Source organism: Stegostoma tigrinum, chromosome 22 (genome assembly GCF_030684315.1).
Source record: "Stegostoma tigrinum isolate sSteTig4 chromosome 22, sSteTig4.hap1, whole genome shotgun sequence".
In the NCBI taxonomy this organism is placed as follows: Eukaryota; Metazoa; Chordata; class Chondrichthyes; order Orectolobiformes; family Stegostomatidae; genus Stegostoma; species Stegostoma tigrinum.
In genome coordinates this window covers 17,909,208-17,921,727 of record NC_081375.1, presented here as the reverse complement: position 1 = coordinate 17,921,727, position 12,520 = coordinate 17,909,208, and positions in this window count along the sequence as shown.

Here is a 12,520-nt window from a genome sequence, read left to right as displayed (position 1 = left end):
ACTTTGGATTTTTGACAACTTGTACTGATCTGGCAATGTATGCCTGTTGGGAGAGGTATGCAATGTTCCTTGTTGCACTTGTTTTACAACGTTTTTGTCCTGCTGCTGGGTGCTGTCAGTCAACATCACTGTGCAATCATCATCTTCGGAATGTTCTTCCTCACTCTCTTCATGCATGATTGAAATGCTGTACATTTGTTTGAGATGGCTTCACAATGTAGCACTGCAAACAGAAAGACTTTGCATGATCTGGGCATATTTTAAGTCTAGAAATATTTGCTGGTAATTTCGCATTTGTATTGCATTCTAGCTTATTGTTGCTGCCTCTGTGCCTTTATAGTAACTCTCCACTTGGTCACTAATTGTGTATCTCTTTTATTCTCCTCTATCTTTGAAGAAAAATATCCCTTATATTGGAATGGTTGGACAATTGGTTACTGGGCAAGGATTTTTTTTTACACGCCTATTGACCATAACTTGTCAAGGGAAAGATAATCCCTTCTCTATTTTTCTTGCAGAAAATTAAAGTGACACAACGCAAAAAAAAGTTTTACTTTAACTTTATTGTTCTGCTACTTGTTGCTGTCAGTCAATTGATTAATCATTGACTTAATACATACCGTACTTTCTGCTAGATCATTTCAGCATGTATAATGGGGTGATGAAGTGACATGGGTCGTACCCCATTTAACTCATGTTTTGCAAGTGAATTACAGACCACTGTCAGAGATTAATTTAGTGTAACATTTATCGAGTCAGTGACAGTCACAATCATGTTTTGCTAAGTCATCAAACAATGAGAAATTTGGAGAAGTCATCTTTACAAGGATGTACTCTTGCCCTTGTAACCAATCACTTCTCCAAATTTCTCATTGTTTGATGACCAAGAGTAGATATGTTGTGACTAAGAAGTGGACAGAAAATTCACGTGGACTCAGATGTTCCCAGCACCGCTGGCATTCATATGTTTGGAATAGCTCATGGATTCATCAGGCCTTTAACATCCTCGTCCATCCTTGGCCAGTACACAGACCCATGTGCTAACCATCTTGTGTGTTCAATATTCATGTGCCCCTGTTGTAACATAGACATTAGGGCTGAATATTTCTAGGTAATATCAGTTTCATGGGGGCTTTCTGTGAGGCCAAACAAATTTTCCTGCCCTAGCTTATCAAGCCTGCCTCATTAACTAACTACCCTGACCCTCTCACTGCTTCTAGACTCGGTCTACCAATACCAGAGATAGTAAGAACTGCCGATGCTGGAGTCAGAGATAACACAGTGTGGAGCTGAATGAACACAGCAGGCCAGGCAGCATCAGAGGAGCAGGAAAGCTGACATTTTGAGTCGGGACCCTTCTTCAGAAAAGACCAATACCATGCTTGCCACTGTTAGGATATCTCGGCATTGACTGAAATTCCCAGCTTGGTACCAACTTCCAAAGGTTGTTTTGGACCTGTTCGGCTGGAGCTTCCCCAGAATCAGCAGACAAGGGAAATTGAAGCCTCAACTTGTTGTCCTTTATGGATGGGATGTTGCAGAGGCAGGATGTGCCCTTCCTAAAGCCAGCAGAGGAAGCAATGACACCAGGCCACATTAGTCTGGTCTGAGTTTGCCATCCAAGTCAGTGCATCTGGAGGTTAGGGGTCAACAATCATTCTCTAATATATTATTTTGACCATAAGAATACTTCCCAAATGTTCCAATTTTTTTTTAAAAAATGAAAATTAGAAATGAAATTTCTGAAGTTAGTTACTTTGAGCTGGTTCGTCAGGGCAGGTGGAACAGAGTTAACAAATGTAGAAAGAGTTAGGATGTGTTTAACTCGCTTGATTTTTCTTCTTGACATTTTCACCACAAGTGGGCATCCAAGGAAGCCCAGATAAACTGATTTCAAATTCTGTCCCATGGATACGTAAAATCTGAAGGAGATTTTTCTGTGGTTACTCTATCTTTATAGCTGATACATTCAAATCCAGACAACATCCTGGTAAACAAAGTGTGGAGCTGGATGAACACAGCAGGCCAAGCAGCATCTCAGGAGTACAAAAGCTGACGTTTTGGGCCTAGACCCGGCCAACATCCTGGTAAACCTTTTCTGCACCTTCACCAAAGCCTCCACATCTTTCCTATAATATGACCAGAACTGAACACAATACTACAAATATGGTGAAACTAAAGTTTTATACAGTTGCAACATGACTTATCAACTTTTATACTCAACATCCCGATCAACAAAGACAAGCATACCATATGCCTTCTTTACCATCTTATCCACTTGTGATATTACTTCCAGGAAACTATGGGCTTGCATTCCAAGATCGCTCTGTATATCAATGTTACTAAGGGTCCTGTCATTTACTATACACTTTCCTCTTGTGCTTGACCTTCCAAAATGCATCATCTCACATTTGTCTAAAATGAATTCTATCTGCTGTTGCTCCACCCAACTTTCCAACTAATCTATATCCTGCTATATCCTTTGACTACCTTCCTAACTATCCATAAATTTTTTGTATCATCTTCAAACTTACTAATCCGACCACCTGCATTTTCATTCAACTCATTTATATAAATAACAACAACAGAAGTCTCACCATTGATCCATGTGGAACACCACTGTTCATAGACCTCCAGTCAGAAAAATAACACTCCATAACTACACTCTGTCTTCTATGGCCAAGCCAATTTTGTATTCAACTTGCCAAATCACCATGGATCCCATGTTTCTTAATCTTATGGACCAATCTACCATGAGGGGCCTTGACAAATATTTTAGTAAAGTCCATGTAGACAACATCCACTGCTCTACCCTCAATCATTTCTATCACGGTCTCAAAAATGTCAATGGTTGTGAGACAAGACATCCCCGATGCAAAGCCATGCTGGCTGTTCCTAATAAGTCCACCCTATCCCTAACAATATTCTCCAATAAGTTTTCTGTCAATAATGTAAGGCTCACTAGCCTACAACTTCCTGGATTATCCCTGTTGTCCTTCTTAAACAAAGATACAACATTGGCTATTTTTCATTTTCTGGGACTTCATCCATGGCTAAAGAGGATACAAAAATCTCTATCAAGATCCCAGCAATCTCTTCCTTTGCTTCCTTCAGTATCCTGGGATTGATCCCATCAGGTCCTGGGGACTTACTTACCTTAATGTTCTTCATGACACCCAATATCTTCTGCTCCTTAATATTGACATGCCCTAGAACATCATCTAATCTTACCATTATCCATGCATTTCTGGTTGATCAATACAGATGTAAAATTAGGACCTCGCTCACTTACTGTGGCTTGACACGCACATTTCCTCCCTTGTCTGAGTGGGCCAACCCTTTTCCTTGTTCCCCTCTTGCTCTTATATAAGTATAAAATGCCTTGGGATTCTCCTTAATCTCACTTGCCAAGGACATTCAACGGCCACTTTTAACCCTCCTAATTCATCATTTAAGTTTTTTCCTTCTTCCTGTTTATTCCTCAAGGGCCTTGCCTAATTTGAATAATCATAACATCTCTAGCAGTGCACTTCTCATACATACTGTTATAATTTAACTGAACAAAGTAGGTACTATCCCTGGATAGCCAATTGTTGTACCCAGGGTCTTACATGTTGCATCAGAACCTAGTGCTCTCTTCACAAGTTTACACATCAAGGTAGGCTGCACTTTGACAAGGAACCCCCACCCACTTGGGATTTTGTGAAGCAGACCTTTTTTAGGATTAGCATTCAGAGGAGTGGAGATTGTTAGCAAGAGAACTAGGAGTGAGAGGAGGAGAAACATATTTACTCAGAGTTGTTAGGATTTGGAACGTGCGCCTGGGTGTGTGATGCATTTGGATGCTGTAGGAGGTTTCAAAAGAGAGCTGGATACATATTTGAGTGTAATGTATTTCGAGGGCTACAGTGATAAAGCTGGAGAGCGAGCCTGGCTGGGTAGCTCTTTCAGGAGCCAATACAGACTCATGGATTGAATGGCTTCCTTCTGTACTGTAAAATTGTATGATTCTATGTTTTCTGAAATTGTCTCCTCTGTTTAATAGCAACACCGTTTCTTTCATTCCACTTGCCATAAATAGGGCGGTCCCAAAATCCAATGCTCATTTTATCACCTAACAAAGCAACAGCCTTTTACCAGAGTGTGCTTGCAATCAGCTAATTAAACAAATCATTTTCAAATGAGTGCACCCTAACTTGTTTGACAATTATCCCCATCAACATTAATATCAAGTCAGGGCAGTTTATTCCAATATTACAGTCAATATATGTGTACCATAATTGAAAGTTACACACAAATGTTATACTTTCTCCTAACACCTTGCTTCATCAAGGTATCCATGCATTCTTCTCTCATCTTTGCTGTGCTACACCTGAGTTGCTATCTGAGAGCTAGGATCATTGGGAGATGATAAGCCCCTTATGCAACTGTACAGAACAGCTAGTGAACTGAAATAACATGGTTTCCATGTCTGTTTGGCTGCTTGATGAGAATATCTATCACAGGAGATCTGGCACATGCAAACAAAGATGGAACATGGCATATCATAGAGGAAGACCATAAGATGCAGGAGCAGTGGTTCATTGAGTCTGCTTCACAATTCAATCATGGCTGATATGTTTCTGGACCCCATAGTCCTGCCTTCTCCCTGTAACATTTGAGCCCCTCCTTAATTAAGAACCTATTTATTTATAAGTCAGAGCAAGATACCACTGTTTTACTAACACTGTGATAAAAATTGAACAAACAGCCAATGGCAGGGCAGGAAACATATTGAAAATATCCCCCATAGCATTGTGGAGTGAAGTGAAACTCGCACTATTCACTATATTGATTACAGTCAGTCAGGACTACAGGTCAATATCAGAAAAATCTCAATGATCTGTCTGGGAAAGGCAATTTAACATACTGAGCACTCTTCTGTTTTCTTTTGCATCACTAACACAGTCTCAAACTTCTCAAATGAAGAGCTGTATTAACATCTTCCAAATGTATTTTGGTTATATGAGCATGCATTTGGGATCACACAGTGTAGCTTCCTATCCTGACTTAAAGAAATGAGTTAATGTATAATCTTAAAACAGCTTTCTCTATTTCAACAGTGTGATAGCACTTTACACAATGTCTTCTGTGTCACACTGTTCAACTGCTAGGTTTCGCCTCATTCACTCAATTTAGAGCAGGAGGAAAGACACACAACACCTATGAACATGTTACAGCACTAATAGAAGAGCTGCCATGATAAGAAATACCTTAACTGTCTCCTTTCCTTTATAAATGTACCAATGACTGCAGTACAAAGCCTGGGCTGGCACTGCAAAGCAGTATTGAGGTGGTTCTATTTTATGAATGAGATGTTAAGCAGAGGCGCCCTTGGATGTCAGTAAAAAAATCTGTGGGCACTGTTTTGTAAATGAGCAGAAACATTTCAACTAGTGCCCTAGATGAAATTTGACCTTCAACTGAGCATCACTAAATGAAACTGTCTTATATTACCAAGTTGCTCGCTATGAGATCTTGCTGTTCACGAGTTTGCTTACAATACCAGCTGATTACACTGCAAAAGAATTTAAACAACTGTAAAGTAGTTGGAATATTCTGAGCTCACGAAAGGCACTATATAAATGCATGTTCTTTCTTTCTTGCACCTGCCTCCCATGTAATCCATTTAAATAATAGTGAAGCTTGTTTCGACCGGAGTAGCTGTGAACTCCATCACCTTTTGTACGAACTCCATCACCTCCAGTTGCTTCAAAATCTGTCATCAACCTGGGTGAGATTAACCAACATGCCCCATCACCATTTCTTGGTAACATTCCAAATGATCAAATTCAAAACAAAGATGAGAGCTGAGTGCAGCATGTTTTGTTTTAATCTTACCTGATGATGCCATATCGTTTTATTTCATCAATATCAAATGATTGAAGTTATGAAATAGACTGGCTCTAATTGGAGGAGCTCTCTAAGTTGAAGGTTGGTGAGACAGATCACCAACTCCTGACCAGATCAGGTTAGTCAAATAATCATCAATAAATGTCCAGTAATCTCTCTCTTTTTAAGAGTACTCTTTCACAATTGTGTTTTATATGCATTTTCCTTGTTATGCACAAAATAGATTCCTGTGTTTAAAAATTGAACCAGGACAATTCCAGGGACCTTTCCAAACCAAAGTCACTCAACTCGAAATGTCAACTCTGATTTGTCTCCAAAAGATGCTGCCAGACCTGCTGAGCTTTCCCAGCAACTTCTGTGTTTTTTTGCGCTTGAGTCTGTGTAATAGACAAGCACTATTTCTCCACACCCAAACTGCTCATATTTGCTGCATTAAAGGTTTCTGCACGTTCAAATGTAAGACTAGGAACCCATGGGATGGCTGTACTTGTTTGTTAATCATTTATGGGTTACTGAAATCTGTCTCCCTATGCCCAATGTTCTAGCAAAGCTTCCTTTTTCACAACAGCTGAGACAATATGCTTCTATTCCTTCTTCACCTCTGCATCCCATTTGAATAATGTATAGTCTCCACTGTTCTGATAATCCATGCTGACTGCAGGCCACATCATGCAAAAAGCACTGAGCAGTTGCCGTTACTGCAGAAATCAATTTTCAAAAAGTAGCCCCTTTTAATGCATTAAACATGGCAACTATTTCAGTGATGTTACTACAGCGACAAAAAATGGCCATAAAGAACGCTGCTATTCTTCTTCCAAATAATAAATTGGATATTTTACATCGACCTGAGGGGAGAGCTTGGACTTCACCATGGAAACGACACCTCCAACACTCTGACACCAGCCAAAATGTTGTTTTTCAAGTATCTAGAATAGAGTTGGAACGTACAAACTCAGAGACTACCCAATAAGGCCAGGTATGACACTGATCAGAGCCAAAATGCTACATCTTCTGTAATCTTCAATCTCTCTTGCTGTCTGCTGAGTTGTAATTCAGCTCTCCTCTTTTTAATTACCTCTGTCACTCACAACAAATATTTTTATTTTATTTCATCACACACACCAATTAAAAACTGAGTTAACTAGTTTAAATGGAAGTGTTAATTGCAAGATCTTGTTGAGGAAAAGAAAGAGGTCTTTCTTTACATAATAAAATCCAAAGTAAAAAAAGAACACATCTAAAACTCACACAAATGTAGGTAATACATTTAAAAGGTAGAGGAGTAACTGGTATAGAAGCAGAGAAAAGAGGCAGGAGTAGGCCCCTTGGCCCACCATGTCATTCAACATATCATGGCTGATCATCCAACTTAATACCCCGTTCTATCCTTCTCCACATTGATCCATTTACCTTAAGGAATTATATCTCCTTTCTTTTTGAGGAAACAGGTCATTTGGCGCAACAATCTCCACTGATTCTCCAAAGAGCACACCACCCAGACTCACGCCTCTACCTTATAACCCTGCATCTCCCATAGCTAAAATACACATCTCTGGACAATTGAGCATGGCCAATACACCTAACCTGCACATCTTTGGACTGTGGGAGGAAGCCAGAGGAGACACAAGGAGAATGTGCAAACTCCACAGAGACAGTCACCCAAGGCTGGGATTGAACCCAGGTCCCTGGCACTGTGAGCAAACAAAGCTAACAACTAAACCATCATGCCATCTCTCTCCTTCTTGAAAACATTATATGTTTTGGCCTCAACTGCTTTCTGACAGAAAGCATTCCACAGATTTACCATTTTCTGGATGAATAAATTTCTCCTCATCTCAGTCCTAAATGGTCTATACAATATCCTTAACCTGTAAACCCTGGTCCTGGACTCCCCAGTCATCAGGAACATCCTACCTACATATACCCTGTCCAGAATTTCATGTTTCGATGACATCCCCTCTCATTCTTCTGAACTCTGAACTTATAACGTGATGCAAATTTCTGGATGTTGACTGAGTTAACTGGTTTCAATGTCTTTCGGTAAAATGGCAATTTCAGTGCAGATGATTTTATTTATTCCATGTTGGTCTCCGGGCCTTCTCAATTTGTGGTGTCTTGTTCATAGCAGTGATCTCAGGTTGGTATTTGTCTTTTTATAATTTTAGTCCATAAAGGTGTTAAAATCATATGATAAAAGTTGAATATTGATCATCCAATTCAGTCATCATCACAACACCTTCATGCACAAATGGATATTTCTCAACAGTTGATGGTCTGAAATCATTTATTTTGACTCAGGTAACTGGGTTGCTAAGTCTGCAACTAACATCATTGCACACACTTATCAGAAAATTCATCCAGTAAGGGCTTTTGAATTAGTTTTACCTGGACTTTCCATGTTGTATTGGATACCAGCCAAGTCAACTCAAATTATGTCAGTTAATGAGATATTGAATTCCCATTATCGGAAGCAGCTGAGCATTTGAATGTTAAAATAGCTGAAGGTTTGAGGAAGGTCCCATTCAGTGAAAAAACTGATATGAAGTTGTTAGAACTCATCAAGATAGCTGAAAAAAAAATCCAACATCATGTTATGTTGCATAATTGTTATTTCCTTCTGGATGTTACAGGGCCGGGTTGAAAGTTTTATTTAGTTATCATGAGAAGGCTAGTGTAAAATGGAATGAGTAATTCTGTCCTTGAAGCAGTGAAATTATCCCAAACCACACATTTCCTTGTCAGATTGGCATGGAGTTGAAACAGCTGCGTATGGATTCCCACATGTTGTCATTAAAGAAATCTAAAGGACTGTTACAATAATTGCAAAATAAAAAGCATTCTTCATGAAAATCCATGTGCATAAATTCTGAGAAGTGACATTTTCAGCATCTGTTTTACCTACACTAAAAGATATTGTGGCAGGTGAAGAATTAGATCTCTCTAGGAAATTCTGTCCTTCAGTCAACAAACTCAGATTTTAAAAAGCACACTTCATTGGAGCAACCTATTCGTAACTGTTAATTATTTTTAGTGCTTCTGTTGTTAATGAGCCCACAACCCTCCTGGTCCACTGAAAGAAGGGTAGTTTAAAATTATGTGTAATCAGTCCTTTTGGAGATGCCTCTCCCATGCACATGGGAATTGAACCCAGATCCACGATTTTTGTTCTAAGTTAGCCTATTTTTCTACTTAATTTGTTCAGAGATGACTTTTTGCACCTTAGCAGCAAGTGGGATATGAAACCAGGCTGTTCTGGTTGAGGAGCAGAGACATTGCCACTGCACCACCAGAGGGGCCGCTCTGTAGACCTTCTAACCCAGAGACCAATTTTTCAGTCAGGGGTATTATGACACACCTCTATGTAGGTGGGTCTGTAACCCAGTGACAGGGATAACTATTACTGCACTTTAAAACTTTAGTCTCAACTGGTTACATCCACTAATTGGACCAACTCACTTGGTTTCCAAGACAGTGGACCACAGAAACTGGTAATAAATCCTACTCCTGATCCATATTGAACAGAATCGGGTACTTCTGTGAAGCTCCTCCTTAAAACCTCTCAATAATTGGATAATCTAACCGATCGAATCTCAAACAATTGCACTTATTGAAAGTTAACTTCATTTTACAATTAGCCAATGAGGATTTGTGGAGTGAAATTTTCTTAATTCCCATGATTTAACATTTACAAGTAGCTTATTGGCAGCCACAAGAATGTAAAAAGAACAAACCACATCTCCTAATGTAAATTAAATCCTTTGATTTCAGTGGTGAAATTACTTGATCTTTGGCAGTCAGGGAGTTACTAAGAAAGTGCAGCTTTTTTGATTGAACACTGATTTATAAAAAATGTTTCCTTAAATGAGCCTTGGATTTTACATGGACTTGTGAACATGCTAAATGTCAACAGGTCTCTTGCTTCACACTGAAATGTGAAATGATTGTGTAAACAACAGCTTGAAATACTTGAAGAATTCAATCATACATTTGAATCTATGTCACTAGTTCCAGATCCGACAATAAAGTGAACAAGGGTGGAATATTCCAGCAGGGCTGTGGTGGAGTTTACCACACGCTCCAAAAATAGTCATAACCCTTGAAGCAACTATTTACGACTTCTGTTGCTAAGAGATACTGTCTAATGTCGAGATTTCTTCAGTAGTCAGGTGTTCCATGTCTGGAAATATGAATTTCACATTTGAAAACAAAACTAGCCTGTTTAAAGTTGTTCCCCTGTTACTAGGGTTTGAAAGTTAGAGTCATAGGCTCAGATAGCAAGGAAATAGGCCCTTCAGCCAAACTCATCCATGACCAACCAGGTTTCCTAAACTGTTTTAGTGCCATTTTCTGGTGTTTGGCCCATATCCCACTAAACTTTTCCTATTCATGCACCTGTCCAAATGCCTTTTAAATGTTGTAGCTGTACTATACTCTACCACTTCCTTCAGTAGCTCATTCTATAAATGCACCACTGCCTGCGTGAAAATGTTGGCCCTTAAGGTCCATTCTAAATCTTTCCCTCCTACTTTAAATCTGCACCCCCTCATTTTGAACTCCCCTACTCCGGGGAAAGGATCTTTGCTATTCAGTCCATCCAAACCCTTGGTGATTTTATAAACCTCTGTAAGGTCAACCCTCAGCCTCCAACACTCCACGGGGAGAAAAATCCCAGCCTAACCTGCCTTTCCTTGTAACACAAACCTTCCAGTCTTGGTAACATCCTTGTAAATCTTTCTCTGCACCCTTTCCAATTTAATAGCATCCAAGTTAGTCACAGAAAATTAAAACATTGCAGGAGAGATGGGAGGAACCTTTGCATTTGGCATAAGGGCAACAATATGGATTTGTTTTCCAGAAATTATATTCAGACTGTCTCCAGTTTTGGGATCATTTTTGGAGAATTCTGAATAGTCCTGCTCTCTGTTAATGTTATAAAAAAAAATGTTCGTGGAAGAACTAACAATGATGCAAAAAAGATTAACCAGCATGAGAGAGGGCAGCATGGTGTTTCAGTGGTTAGTACACCAGGGACCTGGATTTGATCCCAGCCTTGGGAGATTGTCTATGTGGAGTTTGCACATTGTTGCCATGTCTGAGTGAGTTTTTTCCCACGGTCCAAAGATGTGCAGTTTAGGTAGATTGGCCATGCTAAATTCCCTGTAGTGTCCAGGGATATACAGGTCAGGTGGATTGGCCATGGAAGGTGCAGGGCTGCAGGGATGGGGTGGATCTGGGTAGGATGCTGTTTGGTAGATTAGTGTGGACTCACTGGGTCAAATGGCTAGCTTCCACACTGTAGGAATTCTGAGGCCAGAACTGGGAGGTCAGCCTACATTGCATGGGCTAAGCTCTTTTATCAAGAAACGGTAAGGCTGAGGGATGGCAAAATAAAGTTTTGATAGGGTAGAGATAGAAAAGATGTTTCCACCTGTGGGAGCGACCAGAAATAGGGATCAGCCATTAATATCTCTAAGAGGGAATTTAGGAGATTGGCCTGAATGCAGAACAGGCTGTCACAAGGCAAAACTGAAGTGATTAACTGTAGATGCATTCAAGGATAAGCCAGATAAAGGGACATCTGAGAAAGGAATAGAAGGATATGTTTATGAGGTTAAATAGTAATTATAATACGAAGAGAAATTTATGTAGAAAGAATTTTTACAAAGACTGTTCATGGGTATGAGTGTTACTGATTAGACCAGCATTTATTTCCCATCCCTTGTTGCCCAGAGGGCTTAGTAGAGTCAACCACATTGCTGTGGATCTGGAGTTACACATAGGTCAGTCCAAGTAAAGATGGCAAATTCCCTTCCAGATCAGATATTAGTGAACAACATGGGTTTTTACAGCAATCGACAGTGCTTGTCATTAGACCGCTTCATATTCCAAATAGAAATCAAGTGGGAGGATGCTTGCGTGAAGCATAAACACTGTTATGGATCTTTTAGGAAGAATGTTTTGTTTTTGTCTGTAAATTCCATGAACTGCGGATCCCTTCCCCTGAATTCCATGGATGTGCTAGTTCGTTAGAAGTTCTGCACTTGTTAGTGGGACTTTTCTTATTTGGAACATCAGTGATGGCCTGTTAGTTGGCAAAACTTGCCGATGTCAGCAGTAAATCATAAAAGCTCAAAGGACCACCATTGAAGATTAGATTATATGGCAAGCTCAATTAAAAGTCAAGTAGTAGTAGTAGCACTGATCTAGAACTCCGTTGTGTACACTGTTCTTTGATTAGGAAAAGATCTTGTGATAGTTATGTTGATCTATCTTAATCCCCCTGATTGGATGTCACATTAACACTAATTTTAAGACTCCATTTTTGAGGTCCATCTAATGGGCCCTCTGCTGCCCATTTACAAACATTCTGGCCTCAGAAAAATATCAACTGACATGATTTCCTGGGATTTATATGAATCATGCACAGATAGAGATATAAACATCCCAAAAGGCAACACAAGCCAATGTCACTTGGTTTCGATATGACAGAGAGTTCTCGAGTTTGGCAACTGTTTTCTTTGTTACTTTTTGTTCTGATGTTGTTCATACTTGCCCTAGGTCTAGCATGCCCTGAGAAATGGATGGTATTGTTAGTGACAACAGCCCACACACTTCTAATGGTACTCCT